The sequence below is a fragment of the Ovis canadensis genome, chromosome 20 (assembly GCF_042477335.2).
Source record: "Ovis canadensis isolate MfBH-ARS-UI-01 breed Bighorn chromosome 20, ARS-UI_OviCan_v2, whole genome shotgun sequence".
Taxonomy (NCBI): domain Eukaryota; kingdom Metazoa; phylum Chordata; class Mammalia; order Artiodactyla; family Bovidae; genus Ovis; species Ovis canadensis.
In genome coordinates, this window is record NC_091264.1 from 46,752,571 (window position 1) to 46,771,483 (window position 18,913).

An 18,913-nucleotide genomic window follows, 5' to 3' on the forward strand; every position below is an offset into this window, starting at 1 on the left:
CATGCCAACCTTCCTTTAGAAATATTTTAAAGGCAGCCTAAGTACACAGTGTCCTTTGGCAGTTGGACACAGGCCAAAATCATTTGCTTGAAAAGAAATGTTCAGGCTTTGAGGGGAGAAGCTTTGTGCTGGCTGGCCCCCATTGCTGGTGGTCAGCTCCGATCCCCAAAGGCAAAAGAATTGTCCTTAGAAAGCCTGGAAGGAGATGGAATGGAAGGGGTGAAATTCTCCAGTGCTTACCCAGCCTTTCAAACAATAGGCTTACTTGTGAGCACAAGAGCATAGCAATATTTTGAAGCACGTGTGCAAAACTACAGATGCTACCATTCCAAGAATTGTGCCCTTTGCTCTATCAACGCAAACTGGACCGATAAATAGGGCTACATTCAAGCTGGAAATCCCAAGGAACTCAGGCTCCTAGGTTTCCTCTTTGGGGCCAAGATGCTCTAGGAGTTGTGGCCCTGGAGGTCTTACGGTGCACACACATGGCTTCCAGCAGGTGAGGGGAGACATCACAGAGGAAAACCCCCCTGTGGTGTATGAGGACGTGCTTCCTGGTCGTGAGTGCGCACTCCCTTGGCACTTGGGGTAGCAAGCCTCTTCTGGGCAGGGTGACCACTTCTCCATTTCCAGTTTTAGCTCCGAGAATCCTGCATCCCAGAAACTGGGACGTCTGGTCACCCTACTTGCTGGGGTTTTGGAATCAGGAAGACAGAGTCCAGTTATGGCTTTGCCACTTTCTAGCTGTTGCACTCCGACAGAATTAGCTTCTCAGTTTGCTCATCTGTAGAACCAGAAGAATGTTGCTCTGCAGGCCTGATGCTGTCATTTACAGTAAGATACAACCATATGAATAGAGACCTAGCCCAGTACCAAGAACATCTCCGCTGAATATATCATTATAATTGGTATGAGAGCATCTTAAGCTTAGATTCCCAAAGTAAGATTAACATCTATTGAATTTTTCAACAGTTTTTGTCAATGGAACAAAACAAACAATTGGAGGAAAAAAACAAAGATTCTGAGACAAGCTGAAATTTTCAGTTCAATATGTATCTTTAAACTTGAAGAATGTTCTTACAAAGCTTTAAAAAAATGGAAAAAAAAAAAAAGCAGAGGGAGCATTAGAAGGTCTATGTGTACTTAGCCAAGAAACCTTAACCACAAAGGGCAAACTAGAATTTCCCTCCTACCCGGTCCGGGAGGCCCATTCTTCTACAAGAGTCTTAGCATGCAAACCACATTTTCACCCTCTGTAATGAATTTCTTCTCCCCTTCATTGAAATGCAAGCAGCCGCTTGGTTCCCTTTGAGGCTTCTTGGTTCAACTTTTAACTTCAAAATTTCACTTGGAAACATTTATAAAAATCCTCCCTCGTGTTAAGATGCACAGCTTAGCAGAGAAGCCTAAATTTCCTTACGGAGATGATACATAATGAGGTAGGCCATGGAACCTTCTCATTGCACACTTGCTAGAAACAGAAATAGGTATGTTTCACCCTCTTAAAGAATGCCATTACCTGAAGTCTACCGCTGCATAGGCAACAGATAAATTTACGGCCCCTCCATCCACATTCTCTCCCGCACATTACCAAAAGTGCCTTTCCTTTAAAACTGGGCTCTTCCTGGCAAACCTAAGACCAATGGTCTCATATCCCCAAAATGCTCATTTGCAAGCAAGCTACATGATGACTGTCACTTACTACGCTTCCTCTTTTCCAAACTCCCAGCTCCAAGTACATCTCGGACAAGACTTCATTAATCCAAGACACACACTTCAGAGAAGGAGAGGGACACGTGGCAAGGAATGTTATCACCATTGAGGAGAGTTCTGAGTGACAGGGGCTAAGGGACTTGTGCAAGGTCACTGAGGGAGAATAAAAAGCCTCTTCTGACTCTCAGCCTCCTAACAACCCACTGCACACAGCTTTGATGACCATCACTCTCTCTGGCCAAAGCAGGACACTAGACCCAAAAGGAGTACAAAATCCATACTGTGTTAGTGCAATTTCTGGCCCCAAATGCCTTATAAAACCAGATCGCCACACTCCTCAGACATCTGTATCTCTCCTAATGCCATTTATAAGTGTGCCCTAGGAGGTGGCATAGTCCAGTGTAGGATCTGAAAACTATAGATCCAGCCCCACCTGTTTTTATAAATGAAGTTTTATTGGGACACAGCCTCACCCATTCATTTAATGGGTGGTCTCCAGCTGTTTTCACACTACAAAGACAGAGCTGAGCAGATGCAACAGATATGGTTATGGCTCACAAAGCCAAAAATATTTACTATCTGGTTAGTCTTTTATAGAAAGTATAGGTTTGCTGATCCCTTGCCTAGCGGTTTAGAGGCAAAACTCTGGGATCAGGTTGCCTGGGTTTCGATCCAAACTTCATCATTTACTATCTGCGTGACTTGGGGCAAACTACTTCCCTTTCTCATTGCCTCAGTTTCCTCTTCTGTAAAATGGAAGCAATGATGTATACCTCAGGGAGCCATGAGGGTTAAATGAGTCACTGCGTGTCAATAAGTGAACATATGTAAAGTACCAACAGCATACAGAAAGGGCCAGCATATGGAAAGCACTAGTGTTTCTTATTATTTATATTACAATAGTATAATAATATTACCCATGCTAATTATACTAAGATCAGAGTTCCTAGATTTAGGCTGGGTCTGATCTCAAGCTAGACAAATGACCTGAGTCTGAACAAGTTAACTATCTGTGTGGACCTCAAGTCACCCAAGCTTAAAATAAGGGGATAGAAACAGATATCTGAGTTACCTTCCTACACTCTGGGTTACGGCTCAGACCCACTATGGATCTGACCCAGTTCTCAGACCCTGCTTCTCTTTGCTCTGTGTGGACTGCCAGGAATGGTAAGTCACCAGTGAATATTTGCTGAGAGGAATTAATTCCTCCCTGGGTCTCTCCTTCCAGGAAGGACAGATGCTCCCTCAATTGGGGGGTAGCAGGAGAGAGCCACTGGAGGTGGGTTTTTGTCTTCAGATGTCTAGTTTCAGGGGAAACCTTTGTACTCTAACACCTGTGCAAATCCATTTCTTTTCACCTGGTTATTTATGTCATTATGCAGAAATGCAATGTTTACATACAGCTTGTCAGAAACAATTGCTTCATTCTTCCCACAGTCCCTTTATTGCAAGTTGTAAGGCTTCATCAATGCGTTTAAGAAAACAAGCATCTCTAATTTTTTCCCACAGATGAACACATGGCTACTTTCAAACAACTTCAAGTCCTCTTGATGTCACTAATGTTTCAGATCTTCTTTTCAAAGCACTGTCTGATACAAAACTCTGGAATGGGTCACACTGATTCTTTGATAATGCCATGTTTTTAAAGGCAGAATAATGGCGTGATCATAATCCCTGGAATGGGACCACGTCTTAGGCTAAGAGTAAAGATGAATCTAACTCCTAGCGCCAAGTCCAGGAAGGTCACGTTAAGGTACTCACTCGGCACAGAGTTTCTGCCCAGACCTCTCAGCACTGAGGTCTCCGTGGTCTGCACGAGGCACGCTTGGGAAGGAACCTCTGCTAGTCGTCACTGTTACGTTTATGATTTAAATGAATTCACCAACAGTAGAATCACAGTCATGCAAAATATATAGAAAACATACAACGTGAACGCAAAGGTCACGTTAACAAACTTTCTCCTGCTTCCTTAACATGAGGCCAGCTGGTCTCTTCCTGAACACATCATGAGTGTCTAGCACCCAATTCTAACAAAAGATCACAGTTAAGAGGGATCTAGGGATGGGCGTATGCAATTCCTTTATTTTAAAGACGAGAAAACAGACCAGGAAGAGTCAAACTGTCTGCATTTATCAGGGCTCCCGTTTTTGTTTTTTTCTCTGACAGTGAAATTTTAAGAACAAATAAATTTATTTAAAGGAAATGGGTAGCTCTCATTTTTTTTTTGAAAGTTGTTGTTTTTCTTTTAAATTAAAAACCAGAGCTCAAGAGAGAAAGAAACTAAATCAACTCTACCAATTTGAGAAGCAAGAACTTCTTCACTCAAGTGGTAAGTCCCTTCTGGCAGCCCTTGTGGAGTGAATGGACACCAGCCATTTTTTTTTCCCTGTGTGATTCCTCTCAGGATTCAAAACCCAGAAGTGAGTTCTGGGCATGGTGCCTAATAAAGAATTACCTGAAAGATGTGACGTTTACAGCTTAATGATAAAGACCAGGAGCTCCAGGGGCAGCCTCCCTGGATGTAAATCCCCCCCCAGACCAATCCCTACTAGCTGTGTGACCTTGAGCAGGTCACTGAACCTCTCCATGCCTTGGTCTCCCCACCTGTAAAAACATGGAGACAATATAACTACCGAGATAACAGGTGAGGTACTCAGAACAAGACCTGGTACATAAAGGAGTCCAGTAAACACACAGCCTTGGACAAGTTCAATGGTAATAGTAGTTAGACAGCTATATGGCACAGATGGAACATGAAGTTAAGTTTCACTCACCATTTGCCAGAATTCTAATGCTGCGGTCCCTCCCCACCCTACACCCTTTCAATTTATCAGCCCACAAAAGACATTCTTCTATCCCCATCTTCTCAAGTCCAAGAGGGACAAATGTCAATTCCTTATTCTTCACTTCTTGTTAGTTAGTATTTTCAGCAAGAAAAAAAGTGTACATTTTCATTCCTGCTCTCAGGACAAATATATGAAATATTTCTTCACTCTACAGATGCATGAATGGCAGATGGGTGGGGGCAGGCATTGATTTACTGTTACAGAAGTTACCACGTTGAGAGATATTTTTCATTACATTCCACAAGAAGAAGCAGGGAGAGGCAGGGGGGAAAGATCTGGAGTAATTATATTGAGAAATCTGTATGTGCACATAATTTTCAAACTGAGGGCTACAGCCCATTGGTAGGTAGTTAAATCAATTTGGTAGAGTTTAACAAGCATATTAATAAAGTAGACTAAACTGAACTGGAAGTGAAAAGAAAATTAAGTGCATTGCTAATACAAACCATAAGCACTGCTTCATGAAACTTTTGTTTCAGAGGTATCAGTGTGCACACAGTACGCGTGTGTGTGTGTGCATGCACGGGGGGGTTGCTTCTCAAAATCAACATGAAATTCATTTCTTCTCTGGGTCCGGGTATTGAAAGTTTGATAAAGCTGGCTAATGGCACCATCTGCACCCATAAGCATGATCCGCCATGAGGATACAGAAGAGGTTGAGGAAGCAAGCTTGGATAGCAAAAACATGAGCTTTGGATTCAAAAACCTCAGAGAAACCCCAGCTTCAGCATTTTGTGAGCAGAGAGGAAATTGGCAAGTTCCTGTAAGTCTCCAGGCTGCAGTATCCTCACTTCTAATTCAGAGACAATATCTATCCTTGTGTAAGAATCGGGGATTCCCTATCAAGTTAACAAGTGCTAAGTTTATAGTAAACAGTATGAAAGGAGTCATTTTAACTGACATCATACTTATTGAATACAGCTCTGAAAGGGATCCATAGGGATTAAAAAAACAGACCTATGGACACATGCGCACACCTGCTAGTCAGAGACAGCCAGGCCCAGGTGCGCTGGCCCCCACTCAGTCGCCTGTTTACAATGCGTCACCTCCAGGATACAGCTTTTGGTGCAGAAAGAGATTATTCCCATGGTAACTACAGCCTATCTGAGAATTAGAAAAGAATTTCCACGCCTGGGTGGTGATATAGTGAAACCTGATACGGAGGAAGAAGAGGCTTTGGACCAATTTGAATTCACTTGCCATCTCTCCCACTTAACTACGTAACCTGAGTCTTATTTTTCTTACCTGTAAAATGGGTATGGCTCTAGATGAGGATTAAAAGGGATAGTTTACCAAAACCCTAGCACTCTCTTAACTTTATTCACTGATGATGCTAACATCTGGCTAAAAATGTCTATATACCATCCCCCCTCCAACTTCCATCATCAGAGATCAGCAATGCATCCATTCACATAAGGGCACTAGACTCTGAAGAGGTTCTGGAATTTTATGGCCCCAGTGTGAATCCTGACTCCTCCACTCACAAGTGAGGGTGATTTGGGGAAAGGCTTCTCTGGGCCTCACTTTCCTTGTCTGTAAAAATAAGAGATCATCATAGGTATCAATACCTCATGGCAGACGTTTGTGAGGATTAAACAACAGACTATACCCGAGGTGCCTAGAACAGTGTTGTCAACAGTAAGTGCTAGCCTCATTGTCACGCATCCTGAGAGGCTTGATGACCAGCCGGCCCTTCTCATTCTTTGACCTTCTGGTCCACTTAGTCATTCCCTGGCCCGTGCTATCTGTCCGCTCTATGATTCCCAGCTCAGGCATCCCATTCTTGGACCACCACCTTCTCATTTCTCCTTCAGTGTGATCTAAGGGCCAGAGGGACTAGCAGCACTTAGGAGCTTGTTGCTGCTGCTGCTAAGTTGCTTCAGTCATGTCCGACTCTGTGTGACCCCATAGATGGCAGCCCACCAGGCTCCCCCTTCCCTGGGATTCTCCGGGCAAGAATACTGGAGTGGGTTGCCATTTCCTTCTCCAATGCATGAAAGTGAAAAGTGAAAGTGAAGTCACTCAGTCGTGTCTGACTCTTAGCGACCCCATGGACTGCAGGCTACCAGGTTCCTCCCCCCATGGGATATTCCAGGCAAGAGTACTGGAGGGGGGTGCCATTTTAGAAATGCATTATCTGGGAATCCAGACCTACTGCATCAGGACCTGCAGTTTAATAAGATCCCCAGATGATTCATACACACACTGCACACTTAGCAAAGTACATGCATCTTTTCCTCCATTCAGCTGTGCCCGCTACCCCAACACCACCAGTCACTGACCATCCTACACCCTCCCAGCCATCTTCATCCCATTAAAACCCCACTGAAATCATTCCTCCACTGTTAATACCTTCAGCCTGTGTGTTCCCTGTCCTTTCATTACACCCACAGAAGAAAAACCTCAACCCCGGATGAACCCACCCATCTGCCTATCCCAGGCTTGCCATGGTGGCTTCCAGGCACAGCTGGAGAACAGAGCTAGCCTACAAACTGATTCCGCTTCCTTCCTGCGCCACTGAGTACACAGACTTCATCAGATTGGTACCGCTGACCATCCCACTCCAACCCTCCCCACCTGCCTGCTCCTGAGGCTCCATCTGCCCCCTCCTTCTGAACTGCTGGAGGTAAATGCCCATCCCCTTGCCTCGACTCTGGATTATACCCTGCCCACATTTGCAGAGGCTTATGTAACTATGTCTTCTGTTCCATATCTAAACGTCCAGATACAGGGTTCCCAAGATCTAGATGGGTATCCTGGATTCTACACCCCTCTTGCAGCTCCACCTAACTCCCTCCCGACTCCTAACTTCTCAAAAAAGGATCTATACCTGATTCACTTTTCTGCCTCGAATGCATCCTACTGTTCAAAACTGGCTTCTGTCTGCACAGCTCCCCTGAGGTCCCAACCACCTCTTTGTTGCTAAGCCCCACATATAGTTTTCAGCATTTCCTAATGAGATTTCTCCTTAGCAATGGGCAGAGCTGACTTAGATTTCACAGCCAAACTAGATAACCACCTTAACACTGATACAGCCCCTTGTGCTTGAATTCTTTTTTCCACCGATTTCTCCACCCACCTCCCTGGTCATGTCCATTCCCCACTCCCTGCTACCTTCCATTTTTCCCACAACTACAGTGGATCCCAGAGGGCTCCCAAGTTCCTGTGCAGCCCAGACCTGCCTTAGATCATCGGCTCTAACTCTACTTCAACCCTTAAACTCAGTATGTGATCTTTCTTTCAGAATCTGTTCCTCACTAAGAGTCTGAGCTCAATAATGGGCCATGGCAATCCATACAGCTTCTCAAGCCAGAAATCCAGGCATCATCAATGGAATCTCAGTCATTCACCAAGTTCAGTGCAATTGAAACATCTCTTAAATCCATTCACTTCTCTCCAGTTTCAACACAATGACTCTACCCCAGGCCACCATCATCTTGCTCCTGTAACACTTTGAACAGCACCCCCAACACACACACAGACCCATCTTGCCTCATCAAATCAACTGCCTATAAAGGATCTTGATGCGATCTTCTAAACACCCAAACATTTATCCTATCACTTCTCTACTTAAGGTCTTTAGGGGCTCCGCATGACTACACTGGTCCTTGCCTCCACCTGCAGCCTCGTTTTACTCCCTCTCTCCTTCCCGACCCCTATCCCCCCCAGTTATAGCCATACTGGCCTTCTGTTGGTCCCACCGTCTGCTCCAACCGTCCTTTCTTTGCCTCTTTTCTTTACCTTCCCCTGATCACATCTACTCATCCTTCAGAGCCCCACCTAAAGAACTTCCCTAACAAAGTCCAGACTAGAGCAGGTCTCCCGATCATATATTCTCACAGTATTTGCTCCTTTCCTCAGTAATACCTATCACAATTTTAATTACTAGTGGAGTTATATATTTAACATCTACCATCCCCACCAGACTGTAAGGTACTTGGGAACAGGGACCATATCTGTCTCAGTCAAGGTTTACTCCTCTTCCTTACCTCCTTTCCAGCTATGAAAACTCAAGATCTCAGAAGGTTAAAAAAAAAAAAAAAAAAGTTGCTATAATTGTGAATCCAACTGTAAAAATTCAGTTATGCCTCATTATTCCTGATGCCTACCATGTAATTGACACATCCTTCCTATGTAATAGTCATATCCTATATGGGAAGTACCTGAAAATTTGTTGTTTGCAGCTCACCTCAACCCAGTTCAAACAGATATATTAATACTAGCTAATCCCCAACTCAGCTGCCAAAAGAAAGAGAACTAGAAAAAGAAAAGGATAACCTAAACAGAGGAAAGTTGTAGAAACGCCAAATGCTGATATCCCTGCCTTTTGCCTACTGTGTTCAAAGTACTTCTTTACTCATAAATTCACTCCAGAAAGACTCTAGTCTTCTGCAGCTCCCACAGGCTGGTGATGCCATTTCTAGCAATGGAGGCAGGGAAAGCAAAATCCATTCTAACACATGATTTCAGGTGTCCTAAGGGTTTCTAGATCTTGATTTTGCGCTTGATTGTGCCAACAGAGCTAACAGTTAAATCAATAAAACAATTTACAAAGGGTGGGTCAGGGTACTGACAGGACAGACTTCACACAAAATATAGGGGAAAAAAAAAATCACATGTTATTTTACTGACGATTAATAGACCATTTAAACAGAAGAAAATTTATCCTTTAAAAAACCAGTGCATAATGAAAGGACATGGCAAAAAGAGGAAACCTATTTTAAAAAATAGAGCATGTTTTTCTTTCTTGAAGCTTCAGATAAATGAAATTTGCTATATGGAGAAATGTTTTTGCTCTGGGAACACAGGAATATCACTCCTCTGTTCAAAGAACCCCACCTGAGCATTGTGCCAAACGGCTCAAAGTTGCAAGATGAAGCAAAAGCTGGGGGCAGAGCTTTTGAAGTTAAACCCTTTCTTTGCACAATGGGAGGAAGTGAAAAGCTGGCCTCCCCTGAACACTGCTACTGCTCCGCCCTTTAACTAGAAGTGAGCAAGTGACTCTCTGCTTGTTTGTGTCTCCTCCTCCCAGCCTCAGTGGGAACCAGCAAACTGTAAGTGATCCCTTTAATTTTTTTGTTTGTTTTTGCTCCCGACCACTGCCAAGCTTTCCACTCTCGCCAGCTGTGCCAGAAAACAGGCCAATGCCCCAGTTTGGCATCAACCAGCTTCCCAGCGCAGGAAGGGAACTCTCTGCCTCCATGTTTCTAGATTTCTGTTTCTATAGCTCATCACCTCCCTCCTAAGGCAGCAAACTATGGTTGGCCCCTTCCCTGCTCCGTTCCCCCTCCCTCGGAACACACACACCCATGGAGTCCAGCTCCACAACCAAGAAGGACCCCTTTTCCTGCCTTCGAGTGTCACGGTCATCTCAAAGGACTGGTTACTCTGCTGAAGGATCAGCCCAGCTGGAGCCCCAAGTCCTTTTTCTTTTTGAAGTTGTCCCCATACAACCCCTGCAGCCCTGGTCCAAACTCTCCTCTATGTAGCCCCTCAAGAGTGGGAAGGAGAAGTCCATAGGCTCCTGGCAGAGCCCGCAGAGAGCGGAGCCTCATCCCAGAGCCCTCTCAGAGGGGAACAGGGTGGAGGAAAGATGATGCCGGATGGTGTGTCTTTGTGTTTCTCTGTCTCTTGCTAAAATGAATCTCATTAAACTAGCACACTTCGGTTCCCAAAAAGTACTCTTTCAGATGCATCTATCCTGTTCTTTTTGGTATTACTTATCATGTGCATGCTAAGTCGTTTCAGTGTCCAACTCTGTGTGACGCTATGGACTGCAGCCTGCCAGCCTCCTCTGTCCATGGGATTCTCCAGGCAAGAATACTAGAGTGGGTTATCATGCTCTCCTCTAGGGATCTTCCCACCACAGGGATCGAACCCTGGTCTCTTATGTCTCCTGCATTGGCAAGCAGGTTCTATACCACTAGCACCACCTGGAAAGCCCATGATTTATCATAACTGTCATTTACTTAAGTCTTTCTTTCGTTCATTAGATTATCATTGAGGGTCTAGCTTGCAGACACTAAAGATGAAAAAGACATAAAGCACTGCCTTCAAACAGTTTATATTCTACTGGGAGGAGACAGACCCCACACACACACACACACACAGAGACACACACAGACACACACAGACACACACACACACACACAGAGTGAGGTATGTCAGATGGTGATAAGTGTTATGGAGAAAAGCCTAGTGGGGGAAGCGAAGATTGAGGGTTGTGTGGGGACTGGAGAAGGGGTTGTGTTGGTTACATTTTAAAATAGTTTGGTGAGACCTCATTATGAAATCATGTTGAAAAAGGGCTAAAAGAAGTGAAGAAATGAGTTAGGTGGACATCTTGAATAAGTGGGCCAGGCAGAGGAGATGGCAAAAGCCAACAGCATTCCCCTGAGGTAAGAATTTTTGCTTAGTTGCTAAGTCATATCAGACTCTTTTGTGACCCCATGGACTGGGGCCCACCAGGCTCCTTTGTCCATGGGATTTCCAAGGCAAGAATACTGGACTGGGTTGCCATTTCCTTCTCCAGGGGATCTTCCCAACCCAGGGATCGAACCCCTGTCTCCAGGCACTGGCAGGCAAATTCTTTACCACTGAGCCGCCAGGCAAGCCCAAGATAAGCATAAACTTTTGGTAATTAGAGAAGAAAGAAGAGCTCACTGTAGCTTAAGGGGAGTAAGAGCTGGTGATGTCAGAGGGGGCTGTAACACCCATGAGGCCCTACAGTCCACTGTCCACATTTTCACTTTTACTTGGAATAAAAGGAGACGCTGCCAGGAAATTTTGCATACAAGAGTAAGGTGGCCTGCTATTTAAAATGATCTCTTTGTTGATAACAGGCTTGAAAGTGGGTGAAAGGGCAGGAGGGGAGCAAGAACCCAGCCAGGCGGCATCAGCAATAATTTACAAGAGAGGTGATGATGGCTGGGGCCAGAGTGATCGGCAGAGTGGAAGAAAAGGGCCCGATCCTAGATATATGTTGATGGTAGAGCCCGGATGGATTTGTGGACAGAGGTGATTTGGAATATATTAGTTATTTTGTTAGAGGCAACAGTTTGGTTTATGCCTGTGAAATAATTAAAAAACAACTGAATGTGGCACATGATTTGAGGACTACTGGATTGGTCTAGGTAATTTGTTACTTACATAAAAAAATAATTATGGAAGAAAAGCAAATAGAGAGCAAAGAACTGGTTCCAGGATTTTTGCGTCCCTTCATAAAATTTCAACTGTGCTTTTACAGTATACTAATATAAGGCCAGAGATTATAAAATGCAGCTGTGGGGAAGAGGAAGAAGGGAATTTTCTTTCCCTTTTTTCAGTTTCCCTAGAGCAGTACTATCCCACAGAATCTTCTGGAAATGCTCTACATCTGGACTTTTCAATACTGTAGCCACTAGCCATGTGTGGTTACTAAGCACTTAAAATGTGACTAGTGTGACTGAGTAGCTAAAATTTTAATTTTATTTAATTCTAATTAATTTTAGTTAAAATGTTGCCACTTGTTGTTAGTAGCTACCATACTGAACCATACAGAGCTCCCCACACAGCTCCCCATTCCTGAACATTACATAACACCTTTCCTCTTGAAATCAAATTAAAAGGATATATACAAAATAGATTTGGAAAATCCCGAAGTATACATTCTTATTTTTTTTTTTGTTACACCCTACAGTCACTATCTAATTCTCCTTCTTGAAAAGAAATATTAGATGGCTTGGTGTTCATCATTTTTAAACACATTTTCTTAGCTTTTGCAGGCACCTCTAATACCTTCTTGGCCATGATTCTATCAAAAACATTCAAAATGAGATTTCCCTCCCTGATTTGTATTCAATGCTAACACTGTAAATGCCCTATAAAAATAAAGATACAAGATTCTTATTATAATTGAGTTTCCTCCTGCTCTAAATTAAAAAGAACTTTGTGGCAGCAGTTATCTCATTTTTCTTCCCAGAACAGATGAAGGGGCTGAAGTTAGTATCACCATTTTCCAGTTAAGAAAATCAAGGCAGAGGAAGATTAAAGACAGCCCACTGTACACTGTAGTTGTTCCCTAGTTGCTCAGTGGTTAAAAATCTTCCAGCCAATGCAGGAGACACAGGTTCAATCTTTGGGTCAGATAGATCCTCTGGAGAAGGAAATGACAACCCACCCCAGCATTCTCGCCTGGAAAATCCCATGGACAGAGGAGCCTGGCAGGCTACAGTCTACCGGGTCACAGAGTCAGACACAGCTAAGTGACTAAACAACAACATTGTACAGTGTAAATCTATAGTTTTGTTGGAAAAGAGCAGAAATTAGGAAGACATAAAAAGAGAAATCACTTGAAAATGAGAAAGAAAAAAAAAAGACTACATGTAAATCCTTGATTGCCAAATTCAAGTGAGCTGAGACCTAGGTCTAGAAAATACTGTCTAGACAAACAGGGTTGCTGTGTCTGTCCTTAGGACCCTGTGACTCAGACTTTCCAGAAGTCCAGCAATGCACCGGAAGCAAGACGCTGGCTCCGCAACGGAACGGTGAAGAGGAAGCAGTTTTTAGGCTGGGGCTCGATCAGCAAAGTGGCCTCATATAATGATGCTGGCTTACTCCTCAGCAAACCAGATCCAAATGACAGGGCAACATTCTTGAATCATCTCCGAACCCAACAGCTGGAGAATGAGCTTCCAGTAATCTTGCTTTTGAAACACTTGGGCTAACCCCAGTTATATCGCTAAATTGCATGACCCAAAAGATTAACAGGGCAATTCAATCCATTTACAGCTGACCTTGGAAGTTGTCAGTTCCTTCATTTTGAGAATGAGGATACTAAATCCTAGGAACACTGTGATACTTGCCAAAGAACAAAAGTATATTCCTTTCACAAGCCAGCAAGCCTGTGTTTCTGTGTTACATATAACTAATATGGCGCTATGTCTCCAAGAAACAGTTAAAAGAGATTGATTATCCTTACTTTTTAACTCCAATGTGTTTCTAGATTTGAGGATAATCATTATTATATATTATATGTTATAACACAAATGTATGTGTGCCTACTCAGTCGCTGAGTCATGTCTGAGTCTTTTCGACCCCATAGACGGTAGCCCGCCAGGCTCCTCTGTCCATGGGATTTTCCAGGCAAGAATACTGGTTGCCATTTCCTCCTCCAGGGATCTTCCCAACCCAGGGATGGAACCTGTGTCTTCTGCATTGGTAGGCAGACTGTTTACCACTAAGACACCTGCAGAGACCATAACATATATATAACAATAATTTATATATATGTATTTATATTTATATTTATATTTTATGGACTTCTCTAGTGACTCAGATGGTAAAGAATCTGCCTGCAATGCAGGAGACCCAGGTTTGACCCTTGAATTGGGAAGATCCCCTGAAGGAAGAAATGGCAACCTACTCCAGTATTCTTGCCTGGAAAATCCCATGAACAGAGGAGCCTGGCAGGCTACAGTCCGTGGGGTTGCAAAAGAGTCAGACATGACTGAGCAACTAAGCACACTCACACACACATACAGCCCTGATCAGCATTCTTAAATCTGAACTGAGACACAACAATGTTATAAAAGCAAAGATAAAACAAACTCAGCACATTAAAATAATTCAAGATTGTTCAAGTATGTGTTAGTTCCTATGAAATAAGCATAAATATACTAAGTACATTCTAAATGAAGCCAAAAATACTATTCAATATCTAGGAAATGCATAAAATTAGAACTTATAAATCTTGGAATTTATGCCTCTTGGAATCTAGAAGGGCCTCTTCAGAACAGCTGGGCTACCCTGGTCTTTCAAAATGCAGTCTGGTCTAATCCAAACTCATGTTTCCTTTCAGTGAGCAGAGACATTCAAAAATTCCCTCACCCCCACTTTAGTGATATGCAAAATGCTACATAGGCAGGGACTTCAGATATGTCGCCAGATGACAATGAAGATGTGAATGGTGATGGTGGATGATTTTAAATGCTATAAGTGAAGGAAGGCAACTTCTGTCCTGCTAAGGGTTCCCTACCCAGAAGGTTCCCAGCTGTGTAGCATAACTTGGCTTAGCAAAAGAAAAACATGTTTCCTTCGTAAGAGATTTTTTTTATTTCCCCAAATTATAAGTTTTGAAAGGAGCTTCAAGACGTGTGTCCAAAAAAATTCCTCATCTTAATTCTGAAAATGATTTTGGTCAATACCATTAAGAACAGCTGGGAGCAGGGACAAAAATCTATGCAAAGCATTTTACAAGAAAGGAGGATAAGTTAAAACTCCATCATTATATGAAGAAAAAAATTTTTTTTCTTTGATTGCCTGAGACACCTTCATGGCAGGAAGACTGATTCTAATTCTTCCAAAGACATGCAGAAAGACAAAGCTTCCAGGTAGATGTGTGTTAATCTAAAGCAATCAGAAGGGGCACAGACAGGAAGAACCAAGTCACAGTGGGGTCATGACAGACAGTGCTAAATTAGCACCACTTACACATAGATTTTAAGGCAAAGAACTAAAGACAGAGAGGAACAGAAGGACAGAAATGGAAGCTGTAGAGATATACCCCATGAATTAACTGTACATGTCAGACAATTCCTACAGACCTAACAGTGCTTCTCAAGACAGACACGTCTGAGCTAGCTCTACTGCTTTCTAGCCGTGTTTGGGGCAAATGATCTAATATCCCTACACCTCACATCCTCAACTGTAAATGGTTACACCACAGTATGCACTTTCTATATATGAGTATTGTGAAGATTAGATGCGAGGATATATGTAAGAGCTTTTCAGCACAGAGCCTGGCCAACTGCAACAATTCAGTATTAGCTGTCTAATGATAATAAAAGTAGTCATGGTTCACGCAGAAATAATACCTCTCCGAATAACACTGAAACATAGACATTACCCTATGTAAAATAGATAGCCAGTGGGAATTTGCTACATGACCCAACAAACCCACTGCTGATAACCTAGCGGGTGTGAGGTGGGAGACAGGGCACATATGTAAACCCATGGCTGATTCATGTTGATGTATGGCAGAAATTAGCACAATGCTGTAAAGCAATTTCTCCTCTCATTAAAAATAAATTTTAAAAAAAAGATTAGATTTAGTGCTTCTAACAAAAAAAAAGGCAATATAGAAAACCAGCAGATATATTAGACACAGAGTTAGAAGACTTTTCTTAGATTCAACTATATGGCTTCACTCAAAAGTCACCTTTTCTCACAGCTTAAAAAAGGCAAAACAATACTGACTTCTAGGGGTTGTGAGGTTCAAGCAGGATAATGTACTTGTGAAAGCATAGCATATCTGAAGGGCTATAAACCATGAAGTATTACTGTAATAATATTATTAATACCTAGCTTTAAAATAACTCTCCACTTTAAGAATTGATACTAGGAAGAAATTTCTCTCCTAGTAAAAAATATCAGTGTCAAAATTAAACTTTCAAAAATACAAAGGAAATAGTTTTCAGCAACTTTATAACAATGAAACTGAAAATGCTCACACACACACACAAAAAGCGGCACAGTAATAATACCTCTCTGAGAGGCCACACTAAACCATTTTTTAACTTCTGTAACAGACCAATAAGTCATCTAAATTGGATATAAAATCCCCCCCCCACCTCAGGCATAATCTGGTTTATGAAATCTCTAACAATTACATGAAGGACCTACACAGAGCAGGCTCCATCCAAACCATCCCTATACATTCATTACTATTCTTTTCAAATTTAATAAGTTAAAAGAACTTGTGTTTTCTACCCATTAGAAGCCAATCTATTTTCTGAGTGTTCAAGGGCTGGTTTGATATCTGGTTTCCCAATCTCTGACATTTTTTACAAAACTTGCCAATTTGCAACTGTTTTCAGAAAGTCAACTCACACCCAGTCTCCAAACACACACCAGTCCCCAATAAAAGGTGGCATTCTATTCAGGACTCCTCTCAGCATCCCTGGGTCAAAGGGGCCGTGGCTGTTGACGGTCCTCTTTGGTGCATGGGCCAGTTTACACCCACATTTGCACACAGGGTACAGATGGGAAGCCCAGAATCTTTCCTGAGCAGATATACTTGGAACAGCAGCCCCAGGAGCTGGGCAACCACTGTCATTCATATTCTACCTGTCCAAGCAGGGAACCCAGGGTATTTCTAGCCATAAACACTGGCCTTCCATTCTGGACCACTCAGATAGCATCTTGCACATCCATATCTAAAGATATGACTTCCCCCAACACTGTAGCTCACAACTGCTCTTCACCTTAAGAACTACCTGGGAGGACGAAGAAAGGAAGGGAGATATCTATGAAGTCTGTGGCCCTTAACTTACTGCATTTAACCCTGTACAGCAGGTACCATAATCCTTGTGTTATGGATAAGGAAACTTAGGTTTAATTTAACTTGCCCTAAAACACTGAAAGGAGTTAGAACTGAACCCTCAGCCATCAGTTTCTACACCTGTGTTCCGAGCAGCCCCCACTGTGAGGTGAGCCTCTCACTATCAGTGCTTGTCATCGCCACCTTAAACCAAGTTATGGCACCTGGCTCACAGGTCACCTGACTTATTCCTCAGTCTTCTCATGTCAGACAACAATTTCTATGCCCCTCAAAGAGCTTGTCCACATCACACTTCACTTAGCACAGGGTCTGGCAGAACAAAGGCAGCTGCCTGATCCAAGTCTCCTCCCTTCTAACCTGAAGATAGCAAGCCTGTGTCCTCTGCATGTGACCATCACATAAATGAGCCTCACTAACATCAAGCTTTCAAAAGCCAGCCTATTTCCACTCAGTAATAGGCTGCTGCTGCTGCTAAGCCACTTCAGTCGTGTCTGACTCTGTGCGACCCCAAAGACGGCAGCCCACCAGGCTCCCCTGTCCCTGGGATTCTCCAGGCAAGAACACTGGAGTGGGTTGCCATTTCCTTCTCCAATGCATGAAAGTGAAAAGTGAAAGTGAAGTTGCTCAGTCGTGTCTGACTCTTAGCGACCCCATGGACTGCAGCCTACCAGGCTCCTCTGTCCATGGGATCTTCCAGGCAAGAGTACTGGAGTAGGGTGCCAGCTAGTTAGTAATTAAAAGATGCACTGGTCTATCATCCTAAGCATTTCACATTAAGAAAAGGATTAACTCAAGTGAAGGACAGGACTGACACTCCTATATAGGGAGACCTCTGAGAGGAGGGGAATACACATTCTTTTAATATATGTGCTGATTTCTCTACTTGTGTGTTCTTTTCTTCATTTGTTTTAAACTTTATTGGAGTATAGGTGATTTATAATGCTAGTTAGTGGTAGTTTCAAATGTACAAAGTGATTCAGTTATACATATATATGAGTTCATTCTTTTTCAGATTCTTTTCCCATGTAGCTTATTACAGAATACTGAGTAGAGTTCCCTGTGCTATATACAATAGGTCGTTGTTCAATATCTATTTTCTGTATATTTGTGCATCCTTTTACCACTGAGCCATTAAAGAGACATGTGTGGCTGTGAATTTTGAGCACAAACAAATAAACTGCTCCCATTGAAGCCCTTGGAGGAACAGAACCCAGCCACGAATATCACTGGGTCTCACTATGAGTGATGCAAAGCTCCATCCACATCAGAAAAGCATTGTAACTGTCTTGGTCATTAATTCGTCAACAGTTCTTCCTCCAGCCATGCCTCTTTTGCAGATCTTCAGAGAAGTGACCCCTCTTCGGATTGCTTAGGAAATGAATCCTTTTCCTCCCAATACTCTTACAACATCCAAATTTGCACAGAAAGATGGCATTAATATTAAATGATAATCCAGGAAAAGAAAGACATCTCTCCCCTCATAGCACCCCACAAAGCTATGTGAATAAAAGAAAATAAACCTGAATTTACTTCAAACTTGCACATATGTTTAAAGCAAGGATATCTGAGGAATTTGAACTGCCTAAAATAAGATTTCAAGCTTCATGGATGCTCCAGGAAAACCATAGGGGAGGGAAGGTCTAAGAACACATTAAGTGGAAAAAAGATGACAGCCCATCCCCAATATACGAGAGATCAGCCAGATGACAAACCAACCCTTACCCAGATAAATAGCACTTGTCTGAGCAACCCAGTCAACACCATGCTGTGCACTTCATGGAAAACCAGTGTGCCCCAAAGTGGTTCCTCTGGAGGAGGAATGTTCACATTAAAAGGACGCTCTCTTTGGTTGGTGCCTTTGACTGCAAGTCTCCCCACTCAGGCTCCAACTTTTAGACTCACCCTCCACCCTCAGCAAGGTCCCATTACTGTTGAGGGCTTGCCCCCTCCTCCAGGTCTGTTTGCTGCCATTTCCCCAAACCATCCAGATTCCTACTCCAACCATCTATCTGATGATGCTCTCTTGACATGAACT

General features: G+C 43.0%; 2 protein-coding genes across 4 annotated transcripts in view; one reads left to right on the forward strand and one right to left on the reverse strand.

Annotated features, from left to right (window-relative positions):
- Nucleotides 1–18,913, reverse strand: part of CARMIL1 (capping protein regulator and myosin 1 linker 1) — a 306,445-nt gene that overhangs the window by 182,032 nt on the left and 105,500 nt on the right. The gene's annotated exons all lie outside the window — the stretch shown is intronic.
- Nucleotides 9,526–18,913, forward strand: part of LOC138425582 (cytidine monophosphate-N-acetylneuraminic acid hydroxylase) — a 301,978-nt gene continuing 292,590 nt past the window's right edge. The window contains exon 1 of the mRNA XM_069563627.1: nucleotides 9,526–9,613. The gene's annotated coding sequence lies outside the window, so the exon portion shown is untranslated. The remainder of the gene's footprint in view (nucleotides 9,614–18,913) is intronic.